Source organism: Rhinolophus sinicus, linkage group LG04 (assembly GCF_036562045.2).
Source record: "Rhinolophus sinicus isolate RSC01 linkage group LG04, ASM3656204v1, whole genome shotgun sequence".
In the NCBI taxonomy this organism is placed as follows: Eukaryota; Metazoa; Chordata; class Mammalia; order Chiroptera; family Rhinolophidae; genus Rhinolophus; species Rhinolophus sinicus.
In genome coordinates this window covers 174,433,574-174,451,860 of record NC_133754.1, presented here as the reverse complement: position 1 = coordinate 174,451,860, position 18,287 = coordinate 174,433,574, and the positions used below count along the sequence as shown (strand labels likewise).

General features: G+C 42.3%; 1 pseudogene; it reads left to right on the top strand.

Moving 5' to 3' along the window:
• LOC109447154 (high mobility group protein B1) overlaps positions 1 to 10,012 on the top strand; it is a 40,799-nt pseudogene extending 30,787 nt beyond the window's left edge.
• Positions 10,013 to 18,287: the final 8,275 nt, after the last annotated feature.

Here is an 18,287-nt window from a genome sequence, read left to right as displayed (position 1 = left end):
GCAAAACAGCTATAAGAAGTGAACAATCAGCTGTTCTGAAACCCAAGCAGGCAGGTATCCCCTCTGCCACTCCAGGCAGCCCAGGGACAAAAGGGGAACCAAAGAGGCATAAACAAACAGAAAGGTGGTCCAGGAAAGTGGGAGCATTTCAGGAAGAGACACATAAAACTCCACCATGGAAGGAATAGTCAGTCACCCAGCCAGGGAGACACAGAGATGAAATTTGGGGTCAGAAGAAAGAAGAAATTCCTAGAAGGCCTGTTCAAAGACAGAGAGGGGTAGTAGCTCCTTCAAGTAAATTCTTTTTTTTTTTTTTTTTTTTTTTTCAATTCAATCCAATGAATATTTATCAAGCATTGTGTAGCAGTTGTGGGATGAACCAAACAGATAAAATAAGATTCTTATCCTCATGGAGTTTATGTTCTAGCAGGGAGAGAAAGACAATAAATGATAAATACCGTACATAATTAAATAATATAAATCATATAGTATGCTATAAGGTAATGAGCTATGGAAAAAAAATATACATATATAGAGAGAGAAAGTGACAGAGAGAGACAGGGACGGAGAAGGGCCAGGGGAGAGGAATGCCAGGGAATAGGGTTGTAATCTTTAAAGGGGTGGCTAGGATAGGCCTCATTGAGAAGGTAATACTCAAACAAAAATATGAAGAAGGCCAGGGAGTTAACCAAGTGGGCTATCTGGGGGAAGCAAGAGGAAGAAACATTCCAAAGGACCTAAAATGGGAGTCGTGTGTCTGGCAGATCAGATCCAAAACACAGCAAGAGGGACATTGAGGCTGGAGCCACTCAAGTGACAGGAACAGAAGGAAACGAAGTCAGGGAGGTACTGGAGGCAAGATCAGAGAGAACCTTATAGGTCCATGTAAGGGCTTTTATCTTTTACTGGGTGACATGGAAAGCCATTGCCTGAGAAGATCATGAGCTCGTAGCATAAGGCAGAACATCACCTAGAAGGAATATTCTAGAATAACGTTTCTCCACCATGGACAAGTTTGCCTCCAAGGGGACACTTGGCAATGTCTGAGGTCATCTGTGGTTGTCACAACTGAGGTAGGTATGCAACTAGCCTTTGGTGATAGACTCTACACTGCATGGGACACCCACTCAGCAAAGAATTATCCTGTACAAATCCCAGCAGTGCCAATGTCGAGAGATCCCACTCGAGAAGGAAGGCAAGATTCAGTTGGCTGGCCATCTACATGTCCTTTGAGTAAGACTCATGGCCACTCTTAGTAGAACCTAGAAGAGATAGCTTATTCATTAGACACTGTAGAAATAGTACCTAGGATCTGTGACACCTTGAGAGGGCTACTTTATACAAATTTTATTTTTCCTGTTATAAGAAAATTATAATTGATCTTGGATAATATTCATTGTTATACCAATACAGTCATAAGACATACTTTTTTTTTTAATTAAAGTTTATTGGGGTGACAATTGTTAGTAAAATTACATAGATTTCAGGTGTACAATTCTGTATTACATCATCTATAAATCCCATTGTGTGTTCATCACCTAGAGTCAGTTCTCCTTCCATCACCATATATTCGATCTCCCTTACCCTCATCTCCCACCCCCCGCCCCCCACCCCCCTTACCCTCTGGCAACCACCAAACCATTGTATGTGTCTATGAGTTTCTGTTCCTTCATTTGTTTGCCTTGTTCTTGTGTTGGTTTTGGTTTATATACCACATATCAGTGAAATCACATGGTTCTCTGCTTGTTCTGTCTAACTTATTTCGCTCAGCATTATAATCTCAAGATCCATCCATGTTGTCACAAATGGTCCTATTTCATCTTTTCTTACCGCCGAATGGTATTCCATTGTGTATATATGCCACAACTTCTTTATCCATTCATCTATCGAAGGACATTTTGGTTGTTTCCATGTCTTGGCCACCGTAAACAAAGCTGCAGTGAACATTGGAGCGCACGTGTCTTTATGTATAAATGTTTTCAGATTTTTTGGGTAGATACCAGGAGAGGGATTGTTGGGTCATATGGTAATTCTATTCATAATTTTTTAGGAACCGCCACACTGCCAACATACTTTTTATTTTATGTTATAATGAAGGAAGGAACCTGTGAAGGCAAAGCTGCCCAGAGCCCCAGAAGTCATGTTGGCCTCCTCTGCATTGGACCTGGGACATCTCTGCGTCTTGAGTCTTCCACCCACCGCTATGTTCCTAGGCCTAAAGAATTCAGTTGTGTCCTGCTGTCTTACCTGCCCAGGTGAGTAGAGTTATAAACAATTCACTACCAAGTTCCGGCATAGGATAGTCATTTTCATGGAATAACAGAAGAACACTGTCTGAGCTGTTGTAGAAGCTTCCTTTAGAGCTCCTTGCTCCTTATCTGGTCCTGTCTCCCTCATTTCACAAGATAAGGAAATTGAAGTCCAGACAAGGGAGAGGAATTGACAGTATTCGCATAGCTAATTTGTACCAGAGTCAGAACTTGGAGGATTGTCTTAGGGTTCATAGGGCCAGTTGCTATTTTTGAATCTCACACTTGATTTATACTAATTCCTCAGAATGAAGTTTATGTTATTCACTGGGCAGGGGAGGGGGATGTGTGACATAAAACAAACCCTTAATGCCATTCTTTGTCATTTCTTAGCACTTTTCGGTTTTCAAAGCTCTTTAATAGATGATTTCACTTGATCTTTGCAATGACTCCGTGAGAAGGGATTTGAGAGAAAACAACCTTTGTCTTGCCTATTTCTGAGATACAGAAACTGAGACTCCGGGAGTCCCCTGACTTCTCCTGGGTCACATAGCTAATAAGCACTCATCAGAGACTTGAATTTCAAGCCCTGGACTTCTCTTTCAGGACTGTCTTCCTACTAGAACAAAACAGACTACTTTTTATTATTCTTGATACATCACAGGGAGCCTACCTACATCATACTTTGTGTTCAGTAAATGCTTATTAAATGAATAGTTGAACCCTTCTGTTCCATAGATTAAACCATGTTCCCAGAAATACGACAACTCCCCTGGTAAGCACCTGATACGTCACTGTCAGAAAGATGTTGGTTTTATTCACAAAAGTGTCTGCAAAGAATGGGGGAAGGGAAGACATTATAATTTTAGTTTTCTTTTGTTTAAAGAAAAGAAACAACATCCCATTATATTTTAGTTTTTTCTCTCTGGCATTTTCATAAATATGAGAAAATAAGTGCAAGTGTAAGAAAATAAAATGAAAGATGATGAGGTGTCAAAACTCCACATTGTCTGGGAGTTACGACTTGACAGAGCCAAATCAACCAGATTCCTCTAATGAGTTGCTTGTCTTCCTGCCCTGAATTGCTCTTATCTTCTAGTCTGGGGCTATTTAACCCTATACCCAACCTACTGCACCCTTGGGGACAAACCCTGGGTCTGGCCTACAGGAATGTGAAAGGCCCAAATCAGCACCTCAGGACCTCAGCAGCAATCAGTCAGCCTGCCGGGCCCAGCCTGACCCAGTCCTACACGTTGGAGGTAAAGCCTGGATGGCCCGTGCATATATGGCTGCCTTATGACCTAAGTATAGAAACTAGGTTTTGTCTTGACTCATTCATTCATCACAAACTTCTAGTGAACACCTACCATCTATCTTCATCCATTCTTCCAGCTATTAGTAATTTATGTGGAGAGCTCCTACCCTTTATTAGGCATTGTATTTGGTACTAAGAAACCAAGAAAAAGAGACATAATCCAGTTCTCTAGAAGCTCACAGTCTGGAGCGATGTGTAAGTAGCATACCTGTAAGTAAACTGACAGCTACAAAATAAGATGGTTAGACCTACAAACAGCATAGACAGCAGCTTCTGAGGAGAGACAGTGGGGAATGACCAGTTCTGTTTTGAGCAATAGGACGGTCGGAGAAGGCTTTGCAAAAGACGCAGAAGACAAAAGAGTCACGGAAGACACTTCAGGGTTAAGAGAAAAGGCCGTCCAGGTCATGGGAACAGTAAGAGCAAAGTCAGATATGCAGGAGATGCCGTGTTACCTCTGAGAAAGGTAGAAGTATCCCAATGATGTTAGATCCTAGTACTGAATGTGTCTGACGGCACAGGCAACGGGTTAAGGATTTTGCACACATGATCTTATTGAATCATCCCTTCAATTCTGAGATTTCCCTGTTTCAGAGATGAAGACATGCTTGCCATTGTGAGGAAGTGGGTGACCTTAGATGGCATAGCTAGTAAGAGGAGTCAGTAATTGTCATTGATCCATCGAACTCCGGAGCTCCATTCTTGGACTGTGGCATTGCCCCATTTTATTGATGGGGAGAGTGAGGCATAGGGAAGTGAATTCCTTTACTCGGGAGGATCACGTGGCTGTGCGAAGTTGAATCTGATACTAGGTCCGGGTCCCTGGTCTTTCCAGTACCTAAAACGTCATTCTGTGCATGGATTTATATAAGAGATTTCAATATAGAGACAGCAGCATTTCCCTTCCCCCTGCCACAAGTTAGTGACAAGAACCCAGCCATTCAACCCCTAAAATGAGCATCACCCTTATAGAGCAAAACAGATATATCAGTGTAAATTGCCCCTGGGTCCTTTGCATCATGAAAGGGAAAATACCGTATACCCAGCCAGAAGAATTTCAGAGGGAAATGAAAGGGAAAGAAAATAATAGGCTGATATAAGAAAGATTCGGAGGTCCTTCGGGGTAAAAATGGGGAGAATAAAAACAATAAACTTCAGGTTGCAGCAGTGGAAGCAGCTGGAAGTTGGGGAAAGGGTAGGCAGGAGCGAGGGATGTTTAAGATGAAAGAAATAGGACAGTGAAGGCCGCTCTTGTGTAGAGAAGCAAACAGAACACACATCAGTAAAAATGGCTTTGTCTGAAATCCACAGAGGAGAAACGGGGAGGGGGTATTGTGAGGAATTAATGGAGGAAAAAGCAGAGTTGAGACTAACAGTCGCAGTGGTGATAGAGCACATATCCCAGTGGAAGGAGAAATGCATGACTGAGGAAGTCACAGCCTGAGAAACTAGTAACACAACAGTGAAAAGCTAAGAGGCTTAGACAGGAAGACTTGAAGTTTGAAAATAGAACCCCACAGACACAGAGAAATCACAACTGCGAGTAGGGGACATATAATACAAGCAGGAAACAAAGCGTGTGGTCTCTGAGTGAAGAAGAAGTGGGGATAATCTGAGCATAAGAAAGAAGGCAACTTGGTTTGAAAAAACATAAATGATTTATGAAAGGAGCAAGGGTCGGGAGCTAACAATTATTGATCATCTGTAATGTGCCCAGTATTTTACATATGGCCTATTATTTAATTCTCCTAACAGCCCTACGTTGTCAGCACATTTACCATGTATTCCAGATTCAGTAGAAACTGTGTCTTGACTAAGGGTCACGCCTCTTGTAGTGCTAGAGCCAGGACTGGAACTGAAGTGTGCCTGTGTCCACAGAGACTCCTTTCCCCATGTTTCAACCTGTCTCCATCAGGATCGGTAGGTCATGCACTAGTCACTGCACAAGAGCAGCATAAGTTTGGAAATCTTGTTTACCGTACCCTTTTCTGTTAAAATACAACCAATGGAAATGTTAAATTATAGCAAGTCATTTGCATAGTCCCTGAAACACAGAGGTCACTCTGTAAATGTTGGTTTCCATGATTTTACTTAGCCAGATATTGGACCCAGAAAATTGATGTGATTTACGTATGAGCAAGAAAAAGTCTTTTAAAATGTAGAGGGGAATAAAATGCTGTAATTTCTGACATTTTGGCTACAAAGAGCTAATCCGAAGTATCTCTTCCCAGTTGGATGTTTAGTGACATTGGGCTGGGATCTTGAAATCGACCTTGGTAGAAATATTCATACCATCGAAATCAGCAAACAGTATCAAGCCTTCCCTACTTCCCTCCCGGTCCCTGGAGAGCTGGTTGTTAAACATTCACTAGTACATAGATGAGTATTCCCTGTCTCTATGGGAAGATGTATGATCTCGGTTGTATAATAGAAAAAACAAAACAAAACAAACAAACAAACAAACAAAAAAAAAAACCAATGCTTTTTTAATGAATTTCCTTTCCCCCAAAAAGACACACACACATATATTTGTAGAAACAAGATGATTTTCTTGAACAGTGCAACAGATTTATGTGGAAGATGATGTCAACTGTCTTAGGGAAAAGCATGGCCTTGGGGAAGTGGCTAAGTGTGAAGCTACATGTTTAAAATTGGAATTGGACAACAGATATTTGGGCACATATGTGAAAATTGTGAAGTGCAGTAGTGATATTTCAGAGAGTAGCTTCCAGAATAAATGCCTCGGGATTTAAATTCTGGTTTTGCCACTTACTAGCCTTGGGATCTTGGGCCAGTTAATTAACTTCTCTGTTGCAATTTCATCTATAAAATGAGGATAATAACAGTGTTCCTCCCAGGAAGACAGTAGGACTCTGTGAAGCAATATAGGTCAAATAAATGACACAATGCCTGGGACACACAGATCACTCAGAAAATGCTAGCTTCCAGGCCTATACTGAGCCAGAAATGGAGACTGGAAAACCGGTACCATGTACGCGCGTATGCAAGTGAGAATAGAGATGGTAAGAGTTAGTGCAAATAGCGCTCCCCTCTCTGTTTAGTCCAGGGTAATAGTTGAAATTAATCCTTCAAATGCTGGACTATAATATGATCACAACATATAGGAGATGCTTAAACTCCTCTTAGAGCAGAAGACTGAATATGAATTACGAAGGTCTCAGTTTCCTTCCTTCCAAACTTATGCTGCTCTTGTGCAGTGACTAGTGCATGACCTACCGATCCTGATGGAGACAGGTTGAAACATGGGGAATAAGGTGGATGGGATGCGCTCTGTCAGTGCTTCTCAAATCTGCTCGATCTCAGAATCACCCAGAAAGCTTTAAAAAAAAAAAAAAAATATATATATATAAACTTCCTGTCCTTAACTCATAAAAGTGTCACTAAATCCTTAAGGATCAGGGCCCATGCATCTCTTTTCCAAAGCACCTCTCCTCAGGAGATTTTGGTGATCATACAGACCCTTGAACTGCATCTCAGCTCTGGATCTGTAAACCAAAACAAAGCTAAGTTTATCTCCTTTCCAGCCGCAGGCTCGGCCCCACCCCTGGATGTTTTTCTTGCACCAACCCCTGCACCAGCATGTGGGGCCACAGACAATCAAGGCTGAGCACTGTTTGGGGAGTCACTGTTTGCAGGGAAACTTGTTCTAACATTGGTCAGATCTGGTTCGCATGGAAATGCTGGCTTGTGCTGAATCCACGTCTGTCTGTCCCTCCATCACATCCACCTGTCACCTTAGTTTTATCTCTCAGGGTCAAGCAGAGTCCCTGTAGAGTGCAGGGCAGCATATCGCCTGGCTTCTTGGGAGCGCTTGGGAAATATCCAGGAGCACCTTACAGGCCAGAGATACTATGGAGTTCAATATCGACAATGAGAGCTGCTCTGGTCGGAGAAGGCTTCCTAGAAGAAACGGGTCCTTAGCTGGACCTTGAAAGATAGAAGTGTTTTGAGGAGCTGAAAATTGGGTATTTGGAAGTGGTGAAGCTCCTTATTCTAGGAAGGGACGAGATCAGAAATGAGTTTTAGACATGTCACTCATGATGTGGTGTGGTGGATGGATCAAAGGATCGAGAGACAAGAAATCTCTCCTGCGTGGGCTTTGCGTACAGGGAGAAGCCCATGGCACAGGCTCATGGGAGGATTTTAAAACGAGGAGAGGGCAGTGGGGGCCATTGAATGGGATCTAGCATTTCTAGAGATGCTACTCTCTGCCCTCACTCCATTTCTCTATTTATCGAACTCCACCCCACCCCAATCTGAGAAAATAAGTGTCCTTAGCCTCACTTTACATGGGAACAAATTGAACACAAGGAAGGTTCTATGACTGTTTCAGGCCACCCATGCAAGAAATGATAAAAATCAGGATCCCCACCCAGGTTAGCCTATCTTGAAGTCTCAAGAGCTTTGATTAAACCCCAAACAAACAAAGGAAAAGGAGGCAGAACAGTCATCTGCAGAGGAAGCAAAAAGAATATGTAGATCAATAAAAAATATTTTAAAAAGAGGTTAAAAAAAAAACAAGCAAACCAACCAACAGAAAAACAGATATATACACAGGAGAACCTATCAGTACCTATTACAGTCTAAGCAGGTGTGTCCCGCTGTCCTCTGGCTAATATATTCTAGGGTGGGGAGTTTAAAGGAACAAGGAGAGAATGACTTGTCAGCTCCTAGGAAGTGAATGATGGCATGGGAATTACAGATAATCCCACTCTCCTCTTTCAAACCCTCTAAGAGACAAAGAATCCTGTTTGTTTTGTTTTTGTTTTTTTCTTTTTTTTTTTTCCATTTCAAGAAAGACTTTTTTTTCCCCCTTTCATTAGCAATGGCCTAGATTGCGTCTCTTTTCCCTCTGGTGTTTGACCAAATGCTACTGGAAACATGATGAAATTGAGCCTTTGCTAGGGGATAAAAAGGAATAAAAAACAAAGCCTTGCGTTTCAGGCATTTACATGCAGAAAGGGCTCCTGTCTCTTCCACTTGGGGCCTTTGCTCAGATTAAATTACCTTCTGCCTGTTGTTACCACGGTGCTCTATATATCTAGGACGTGTGTTATGGAGATGAATGAGGAGCCCACTGGTTGGGTCAGACCACAAGAAACATCATTGTTTGATACCTTCTCTCAAAAAGAACAGATTGTGTTCATGACTTATGGGACGGAACTCAAAGGGGCAAAGGTTTCTAAGTTCTCCTGATCTTTGAGTTCCCCCCGAAACAAGGTCAGGGATCTCTTCGACGTCCATCAAAGCAATTGAGGATGCAGCCTCCGTGTTCTACTTTCTGGTCTTAGGCTCCATTCATTCTCTCTTCCATCCATCCTCTGAGTGACAAGAGTTAAAGCTTGTTTGTCAGCTGTGTCTGGCTCCCACTCTCACAGCCATGGCAGTACACTGAGCTCCATACAGACAGAGCCAGAGCAAGTGCGAGTCGGGTGATTCTGTGCTCGCTGAGGACAAATAATTAAATATGGGCAAAGGAGACCCAAAGAGGCCGAGAGGCGGAATGTCATCATACACATTCTTTGTGCTAACCTGCCGTGCGGAGCACAAGAAGAAGCACCCAGCTGATTCAGTCAACTTCTCAGACGTTCCTCAGAAGTGCTTGGAGAAGGGGAAGACCATGTCTGCTAAAGACAGGAAAATCTGAAGACATGGCAAAGGCGGAGAAGGCCCGTTATAAAAGAGAAATGAAAACTTATGTCCCTCCTAAAGGGGAAATGAAAAAGAAGTTCAAGGATTCCAATGCACCCAAGAGGCCTCCTTCAGCCTTTTTCTTGTTTTGTTCTAAGTATTGCCCCCAAATCAAGGAAGGACATCCCGGCCTATCCATTGGTGATGTTGCAAAGGAGCCGGGAGAGATGAGGATAACACTGCTGCAGATGACACGCAGCCTTATGAGAGAAGAAGGCTGCTGAGCTGAAGGAAAACTACGAAAACGATAGTGCTGCATACGGAGCTAGAGGAAAGCCTGATGCAGCAAAAAAGGGGAATTGTCAAGGCTGAAAAGAGCAAGAAAAAGAAGGAAGAGGAGGAAGATGAAGAAGATGATGATGATGAATAAGTTGGTTCTAGTGCAGTTTTTTTGCTTGTCTATAAAGCATTTAACCCCCTGTATAGAACTCACTCCATTTAAAGAAAAAGCTTGAAATGTAAGGCTGTGTAAGATTTGTGTTTCAACTGTCCAGTGTATTTTTTTCTATAGTTAACACACTACAAAATGTGCCTTTAGGTAGCCCTGTCCTGGTGGTGATTTCAGTGGCCACTAACCTTGCCTGGTACAGGATGGGGGTTGTAAATTGGCATGGATTTTAAAGCCCGTTCTTGCTGGTTCACAGCACAAATTAGTTATATATGGGGATGGTAGTTTGTTTCATCTTCAGTTGTCTCTGATGCAGCTTCTACAAAATAATTGTTGTTCTGTTAACTGAATATCACTCGGTAATTGCAAAAAGAACTGCAGCTGTTTTGTTGACATTCTGAATGCTTCTAAGTAAATACAATTATTTTTATTTAAAAAAAAAATAACAACAAAAAAACACCTCATTTCTGATCTTCCTGTAGCATAGAGCTTCACCATTTCCCTTTATCTTAAGATATTTCAAAGGTCTTTCTGGATATAGGCCCCTGCTGCCTTTCCAGGATTTTCTCTTCATTGTCTCATTCGTACATTTATTATTGAAAATAGTTATAATAGGTCTCACTTAAGGAGGGCTTACTATGTGACGGTGTGCCGAATACCTTCTCTTCATAATATCCATTTATTTTATCCTGTTCTAATTCTCTGAGACAAGTGTCTACATGATGTTCATTTTGCCAGACAAGATGATAAAACTTAGGAACAGAGGAGTTAAGGAACCTGCCCCAGGCCACACAGCTTATATGTAATAGATCTAGCATTTACATCCATCTGTTGCCAAATCCCATGCTCTTAACCTCTAATCTTTACCCTCCTGTGTTTCATACTACAATGTAACTACAAGGTCACACATGCGTTTCTCTCTCCACTAAGTGATTAACTCTGAGAGATTAAGAATAGTAGTTTGTTTGTTTTTTTATTATTTTCACCCCTAGCTAGAATAGAGCCATGCAGGCACTCAGAAAATGTTTTCCAAGTTGTATTATATAATACCCTGTCTCCTGCTGGTAGGTAAAGGCATGGCAAAAGCTAGAGTCCAGCTCCAGACTAGTTTAAATTACACTTCTGTGACCTCTGGGTGTATAATGATCTAGGATAAGTGGTTAGCTGCTCTGCTTTCGTTTCCTATCTGTACAGTGGGGTGTGAGTGAGGAGTGAGCAAATTCACATCCAGCACTTTGAAGAGTGTCGGGTGTGGAGGAAGCTCTCCACAACTGTAAGCCCTACAGTTTCTCACCAACACACTGGGGTCTAATGCAATGTGTTTACGTGACACCCACAGCACTTTCAGGAAGGTCCCCAACACACTGTCCTCCCCCGTCCACTCTGCTAGACCTTGGCCCTCCTGAGACTGGAGGTCATGCTTTGTTAAGGGTTTTACACCACCCCCCTTCCGGGCCTGGTGAGTACGTAGTGTGAGCTCAGCCAAGGTTTTTAAATGAGTGGGCACAGCCTTCTGGAATTCTGTCTGTTCTGCCATCCAGGCTGCTGGGTGGGAGCCAGAAAGGCTAGCAGATGGGGATTCTCAGTGGCCTCCTCCAGTTTCCAGGCCTGTAAGAGCAACATTCTCCTGCTTCCTGATGGCCCATTCAACATTTGCTCAGCAGCTAGTTCCTGAAGCTGACCACATGTCAGACTGTGAAGGAAACACGTGCCAGGCACTACGCTGAGTGTCTTACAGGCATTACCCCATTTCATGTAAACACATTGCATTACACCCCAGTGCAATGGTGAGAAACATTACTGCATATGAACAATACAGGTGAACTGTACTACTCGTGGCGGTCACCAAGGAGGGAACCTCGGTGTGTATTCATTTACCATTTCCTACCTCCCAGGGAGTTCAATCGGTGCCTTGGAGAGGGTCTAACGGCCAAGCTAAAAAAAGAAAAAGCCTCTGCAGGAGGCTTCTCCCAGAATGGCATCCCTATCCCAGACAAAGACTCTTGGCTCCAGGCTGGCCAAGATCTCCTCATGAGGGAAGGGTAGGGTCTGGCTCGAACTGCCCTTCTGGACAAGCCTTTATTTCCCATCCAAAAACCTGTAAAGCAACGACTCTCAATGATTCTTCCCTATCATCCATGAAAATGATGGACCAACTCCCATAGGGAGGTTGATTTGGGTTCCATTTAAATATTTCTATCTATAGATCTGTCAACAGAGCTGTCAAATAATGAAATGAAACACTTGGGAGAGTAATCAGCCCTATCACTGGAGTTTTGAGCATTTCTGAGCAATTATGTGTAAAATATATTTGAGGACACAGTTTGGGAGCCCAGCCTTTGGAATCAGGCACACAGGGGTTCCAGGCTTCCATCTTACTAGCTGAAATGTACTAGTTCAGTGATTTGTTAGAATTAGTTCAACCTCTGTGAGCCTCACTTTCCTCCTCTACTCAGTGGTGATGAGAAGGACACCCACCTCCCAGGGTTGTTGGGAACGTTAGATGGGGTGACACATGTAAAACTTTCAGCACAGCACCTGACACCTGGTAACTGTTCAAAGACTGCTTTGTTTAGTAGAAATAAATTGTTTTTCGCATTAGAGTAGGGTTTTTTTAATATAATTTTATTAGTTTCAGGTGCACAAGACAAAGCAAAACTTAGACATTTATCATTTATATCCCTCACACTGTGTGAACCCCCTCCCCCATCCACTATCCCTCTGACATCACACACAGCCATTACATCTCCACTGTCTCTGTTCCTAATGCTGTACTCCACTTCCTGTAACCATATATATATATATATATATATATATATATATATATATATATATATTTATTTATTTATTTATTTATAAAATTATAGTTGGCACTCAGTATTGTTCAGCTTCAGGTGTACCGTGCAGAGATCAGGCATCTACATCATCCCTGAGGTGGTCTCCCAAATGGGACACACGTCCATTGGATACCCTACAAAATCTTTACATTATTGATTATGTTCCCCAAATTAATTTTCAAAACCCCGTGGCCATCTTGTGGTTACTGACGATTTAGAGTGGGTTTTATTCTTATTGTTTTATTGTAATGGAAGGAATTCTTACGTTGGATAGAATGTTGAGCAAAAGCTTCTAAAATGACAACACATATATGCAAAAAAAAAAAAAAAGACCGTAACAGCTAAACCCTTAACAAGAAACTCCAAATATAAAACAGATTCACATAGAACCACTTCAGTTAATCCCTCCTTTATTTCTCTGCTCCTGTTCCCCCCTCTGTGCCCTTTTCTATTATTGCCAGTAGTAGTAGTTTTCATAGCATTTCACTATTGCGACTACCACCTACAGTCCAGTGGGTCTTATTTATACACAGTCAGCAGCATGCAGTGTGGAAACAGGCAGATCTGGCTTAACTCCAGGCCATCCACTTACTGATCCTGTGACACTGAGGACACCAGGAGGCTGGCTGAGCGACAGGAGGCAGCACAGGCCTGAGTATGCCGAACTACTGCACCCCGTCAGAGAGCGCTTGGCGAGACTTGCTTTCCTGGTGCTTCACGTTCTCTCTCTGCTGCTCAACTGGCATCTTCATGAGGGCAGGTGGCAGTCATCTCTTCTCTTTGTACCTTTTTGGCATCTGGTATAAAACTTGGCATTCAACGAATGCCCTCTGTTAGCTGTCTCAGTAGCTGCTCATTTCTAGGTGATGCGTTCTATTTAACTGGAGTGTCTTCTCCAGGGAAGTAAAACTGCCCTGTCATGAATTTTGGACCCTTTGGCATAACAACAGGAGAAGGAGAAATTGCATAACCCTGTTATGCAACTGACAAGAATTTTGCAGACAGTGACACATGCCCTTATGATGATTCTCCATCCCTGGTGTTGTAACATTCCATAATGTCTCCCTGTTTCTTGAAACGGTGGGTGGGGTCACCTCAATTCCCGGAAAGTTGTCAAAGCAAAACAATTAACAAGTCACATAACTTCAAGCTTGAGTTATAACTTCCCCAGCATCACACAGCAAGTTCATAGCAACATGAGGCTAAGAACTCGGGCCTCAAAACTGTGCATGTACACGCGCGCACACACACACACACACACACACACACACAGTATTTTGAGGGATTGTTAAATGCCTTGCACTTTGCTTGTATTAAGTCATTAAATATATTATCTTCAACAGAAGGATGAGCCAACTGAAACAGTCTTGATAAATGACTTTGCTAGGGTCAACTGATGCCAGTTAACTATTGGCATCCACACAATTCACTATTTTAACTACATTGTCTTTTTCCACCACTCTGCTATAGCCATGCTCTTCTACCCACGGTTTCCCAGACTCACCCTTCACATTCATGCTGCTCCTTTGTCTGAGAATCCCCCTTCCTCATCCTTCACCGAGTCCACCAGCAGAGCTGTTCTTCTAACATTTCCAGCTCAAATAGCATCTCCACCATAAAGCCTTCCCTGACTGCTTCTCGTCAGTACAACCCCCTCCCATGTTGCATACATTATGTGTGTGTTTGTGTGTGTGTGTGTGTGTGTTAATTATTTGTTGACACACATCCCTCGCCAAATTGAATCTGAGAGCGTGTCTTTGATATTTATGTCTGCAACCTCGCGTGTCTTGCAGTGTGCTAACAACTGAGTCACTTCTCCATACATATTAGATGAAAGGAGGAGTAAAATGATGAAAATGTCCAAGGAGAGAAAGGACAGTGAGAGCTTCACCTCAACTAATTAAACTGCCAGAGCATCTGAGAAATAGGTATGAGTGTCCTCATCTTCTAGCTGAGGCAAACGAGACAGATCTGGTAAAAATTAGCATCAGGACACAAATCTGTCTGATTCCCAAGCTTGCGTTCTTTCCAATACATCAGAAGACGGAAAGGCACTTGCTTTGGGGGTGCAACAGACATTGTCACATGCAGAAGCAGCTAACAGAGTTCACGGATGAGAAGGGAAGGAAAAGAGCAAAGGAGGAGAAATAACATCAAAAATAAGGAAAATGCAATGCTGACAGTGCAAGGGAGGGAGTGGGCCACACTTCCTAGGCAAGAATCAGCATAGTGCCAATAAGAAGTTGCAAAGGAAGGAAGATCGCGGTGACATTTAGACAGGTTAGAATGGCACCAGAATTGAACCCCCAGATAACTGGACGAGTTTTCTTCCCAACTGTTTCAGCAGGCTGAAAAGGGTGAAGGGCACAGACAGGGCCCTGCAGCAGGCAAAGGAGAAAGAATGATTTAGAGGCAGGTGCCACAGCTCAGGAAGTGGATGGCTTGACCTCACGGCTTGAGAAGGGAAGTGCCTGGAGGTCTGGCAGCCTGGTCACTGAGTACATCTTTGGTGGCTGTTTGCAGTGGCATATGGATGAGGGATGATAGCAGCCCCACAGTGATCGAAGGGATAATTGCAGATGGCATTTTAAGAAAGAGGGCAGGAAGGAATGAGGAACCAGAGGTCTCTGCTATTACCGGTCACCAATTGTGAAATTTATGCAGAGTGTTTACTCTTAACTGGCAAGTATTCACAGATGGTGAGAAGCCCTAGAGGTCAAACAGTGCCTCCACAGCTAACTCTTCAGGAGACTGTGCGATACCACTTTAAATGTCAAGTGTGGGAAAGGGAAGGGTAATTGCAAGCATTCAAGTGCAAGAGAATGCTTCGGTTTAGACACACTATAGTTTTCTCCTTAAGATAATACAAATTAGCCAAGCAACACATTGCTAACATGGAGAAGAATTTTGTAAACCTGACATAGGGATTAATGTAAAAGCTGTTTTAAATGTGTAGGCAAGATAGGAGGCATTCTTGAGATTATATACTTGGACAGAAGAGAAGCCCTTCCTTCAAGGAGTTTTCAATCTAGTCTATACAGACTTCTCCCATTTGGATAGCACTTTTCTGTATTTTGTTGAAACCTCTGTTCCATGTGATTTTCCTCACTGTCCTAGAAGTACTCCAAAAACCACTCTCCCTAGGGACAAAGACACAGAGACCAAAGGACAAGAGATCAAGGGACTGTTCATTAAACAGTGGTGGGACCAATACACCATTCGATTGTCTGAATTCCTTTTTCCAGTAGTCTTTCACCTACCACTCAATTTGGTTGATAGCTGAATCTTTCCCTTAAATGAGGGGCAGTGGGAAAATTACAAATGCATGCAATAAACTACTACTTAATTATTGACTCTCCTATTTTCATATAGTGTCAGGGGTTTTTAAAGGCTAGAACCACACGTTAAGGACACTGGGATATCTGCATGATAGAGTTATACCTCTAATCAAAGAACAGAATTACTGAAAAGGGCATTTACTCAAACTCCTGCATTTTATAGATAAGGGAATAGTCATGGAGAGCCGAACATGCTAGAATGTCGGAGAGCTTGCCTGACCCTTAGTGGCCATTTGGTCCATTGCTTTCCAATAGGCAATCTTTTCCATGTCACTTTCAAATTTTTTTTTTTTTTGCATCTTCATACTTCTTGTATTATTTATTTTGTTTTTTTTTCCTTAAAAAGGCTCATGTTGTAAACTTAAATATATATCTTTAAGGGATCATATTCCTTACTATTCACAAAACCTATCATAAATAGAAATTAACCATTATTTATATATATATATATATATATATATATGTATATGTATATGTATATGTATATGTATATGTATAATCATTAACAGCAATATACTCATCTGCTAACTACATACAATCATCTCATTTACCAACATACCACACTTTGGAAAATGCCAATCCAGCCCAAGTGTCCCATTTTACAGGTGAGAGACGTGAGTCCAGGGAGAAGGTCTGAACCACACTAGCACTGCCTCTTCCCACTTACCTCAGCTCAGCAGCCAATGTTCCAATAACTGACTAAGACATTGCCTGTTCCTTGCTCAGTTCTCATACCTGGAGAAGACACTGAGAGCACCGTCAACCCAGCCAAAGATGGCGTGCACAAAGGTCTCAGCAGGTCCCAGCAGTGAGCGGAACAGCCAGAGATTTGCCCACGAGCTGTGAAGTTAAAAATAGCTCTTTGCAAGTAGGAATTTCTACAGCAGATGTCTCCCACTGGGGAGGAGGAGACACCTCCCGAAGATTCAGGATCTCAAACATAGAGGTCAAAGCTACTGAATATCAACTTTGAATGTTCACTGCCCCAACCTCCCCACCCCCAATAATATTGAAAAACATATTCCTGGGAAGACTGACACTGGCCCAGCAAGTCTTTGCACAGGAGATCCTGGTGTTTCCCAGAGAAAACCATTTTTGGAATCTTGATAGTCAATGGCAACCTGAATAGTCAGTTTGCAAAAGTGGACCTGATGGGTTTTATTTTGAAATGAAAAATCAAAACACTAAAATTGGCAGCGGATGCCTGAGAGAGTTCAGGGCAGATCATGACATTTTTCTGGTATAAGTTTATGCTAGGTCTCAGCTATCCTGAAGCATGAAGAAGGGAAATTGGCAACACACTAGGAGAAACTAGGAGAACTAAACAATTAACTCGGTCACAACGTCTCAATGGATTTTGTAAGCTCAGAATTGAACAGGCCAGCGCTGGTATCCCAATGAGTCTGATCTGGTGGCATTGAGAAGTAATTTACAGTGTGAAAGAAAGAGAAATTATCTGTCCAAAAGGGGGAGTCTTCTTTCCTTTGACCTTGTCTTGGCTGTTCTGAATCTTAGCAATAAGTCTCAAGGACAAAACCAGTAAGCATATTACACGTGGGGTATTAGCCTCCATTTTCTATTATAACTGTCATCCCCAGATCTGCATTGAAGTCACTTGGGGAATATTTCAAAATACAGATTCCTTAATCTGATTCCTTAAACCCAACCTCTGATACTAAGTCAGAATTTCCAACAATAAGGACCATAAACATATCTATAAAAATAGATAGAAATATACAGTGTAATTAAATTCCTCAAGTGATTCTTAAGTCAAGCACTTTTTTTAAAAGTCAGAGTGGGGAAGCTTTATCATCTTGATATAGTATTTCCACTTTTAATATTCCTATTGAAACCATCTCAAATGTAAGCTGCCTGAAATCCTTGGTGAAAATAGACTGAATGTAAAAGAAGGTTGAGGGAAGAGGCTAGAAGAAGACAGAACACTTGAAATGGAGAGAGTATCGAAGAGACACAAGAAAACATATTAGGTTAAGTGGCGTAATTTAACTTAGAATCTTGGGACAGAGAAGACTCTCAAACCTTTGGAGAGAGACTTCTGTTACCCATCTAAGAAATGAAGCCAGAGACAGCTTCTTTGGGGATTTTGTGCGAAGTTCAGCACCTCTGAAACTGTTTCACATAATTCCACATACTTCTTTATTTTTTTAAACTCCCTTTTTCCATATAGGGCTTGCCCAGGAAACCCCTTAAACAGGAAGACAGTTCATTCCTTTTTGTGGGGGTGGGAAGACTACCAAGAAAGAATCTAAAGAGAAAGATTAGATTGAGAACCAGGAAGAGGTTGGGCCATATGACTGCATCTCTTAGCCAGGACCTGGGAAGATGGGGGGCGGGGGGGGAGACAGAGTTCTGGGGAGCAGTGGCTAAGAATCAAGCTGGGTTATTTTAGGTCAGTCAGCCCTGTGTTGCATGGCTCATGGGAGATGG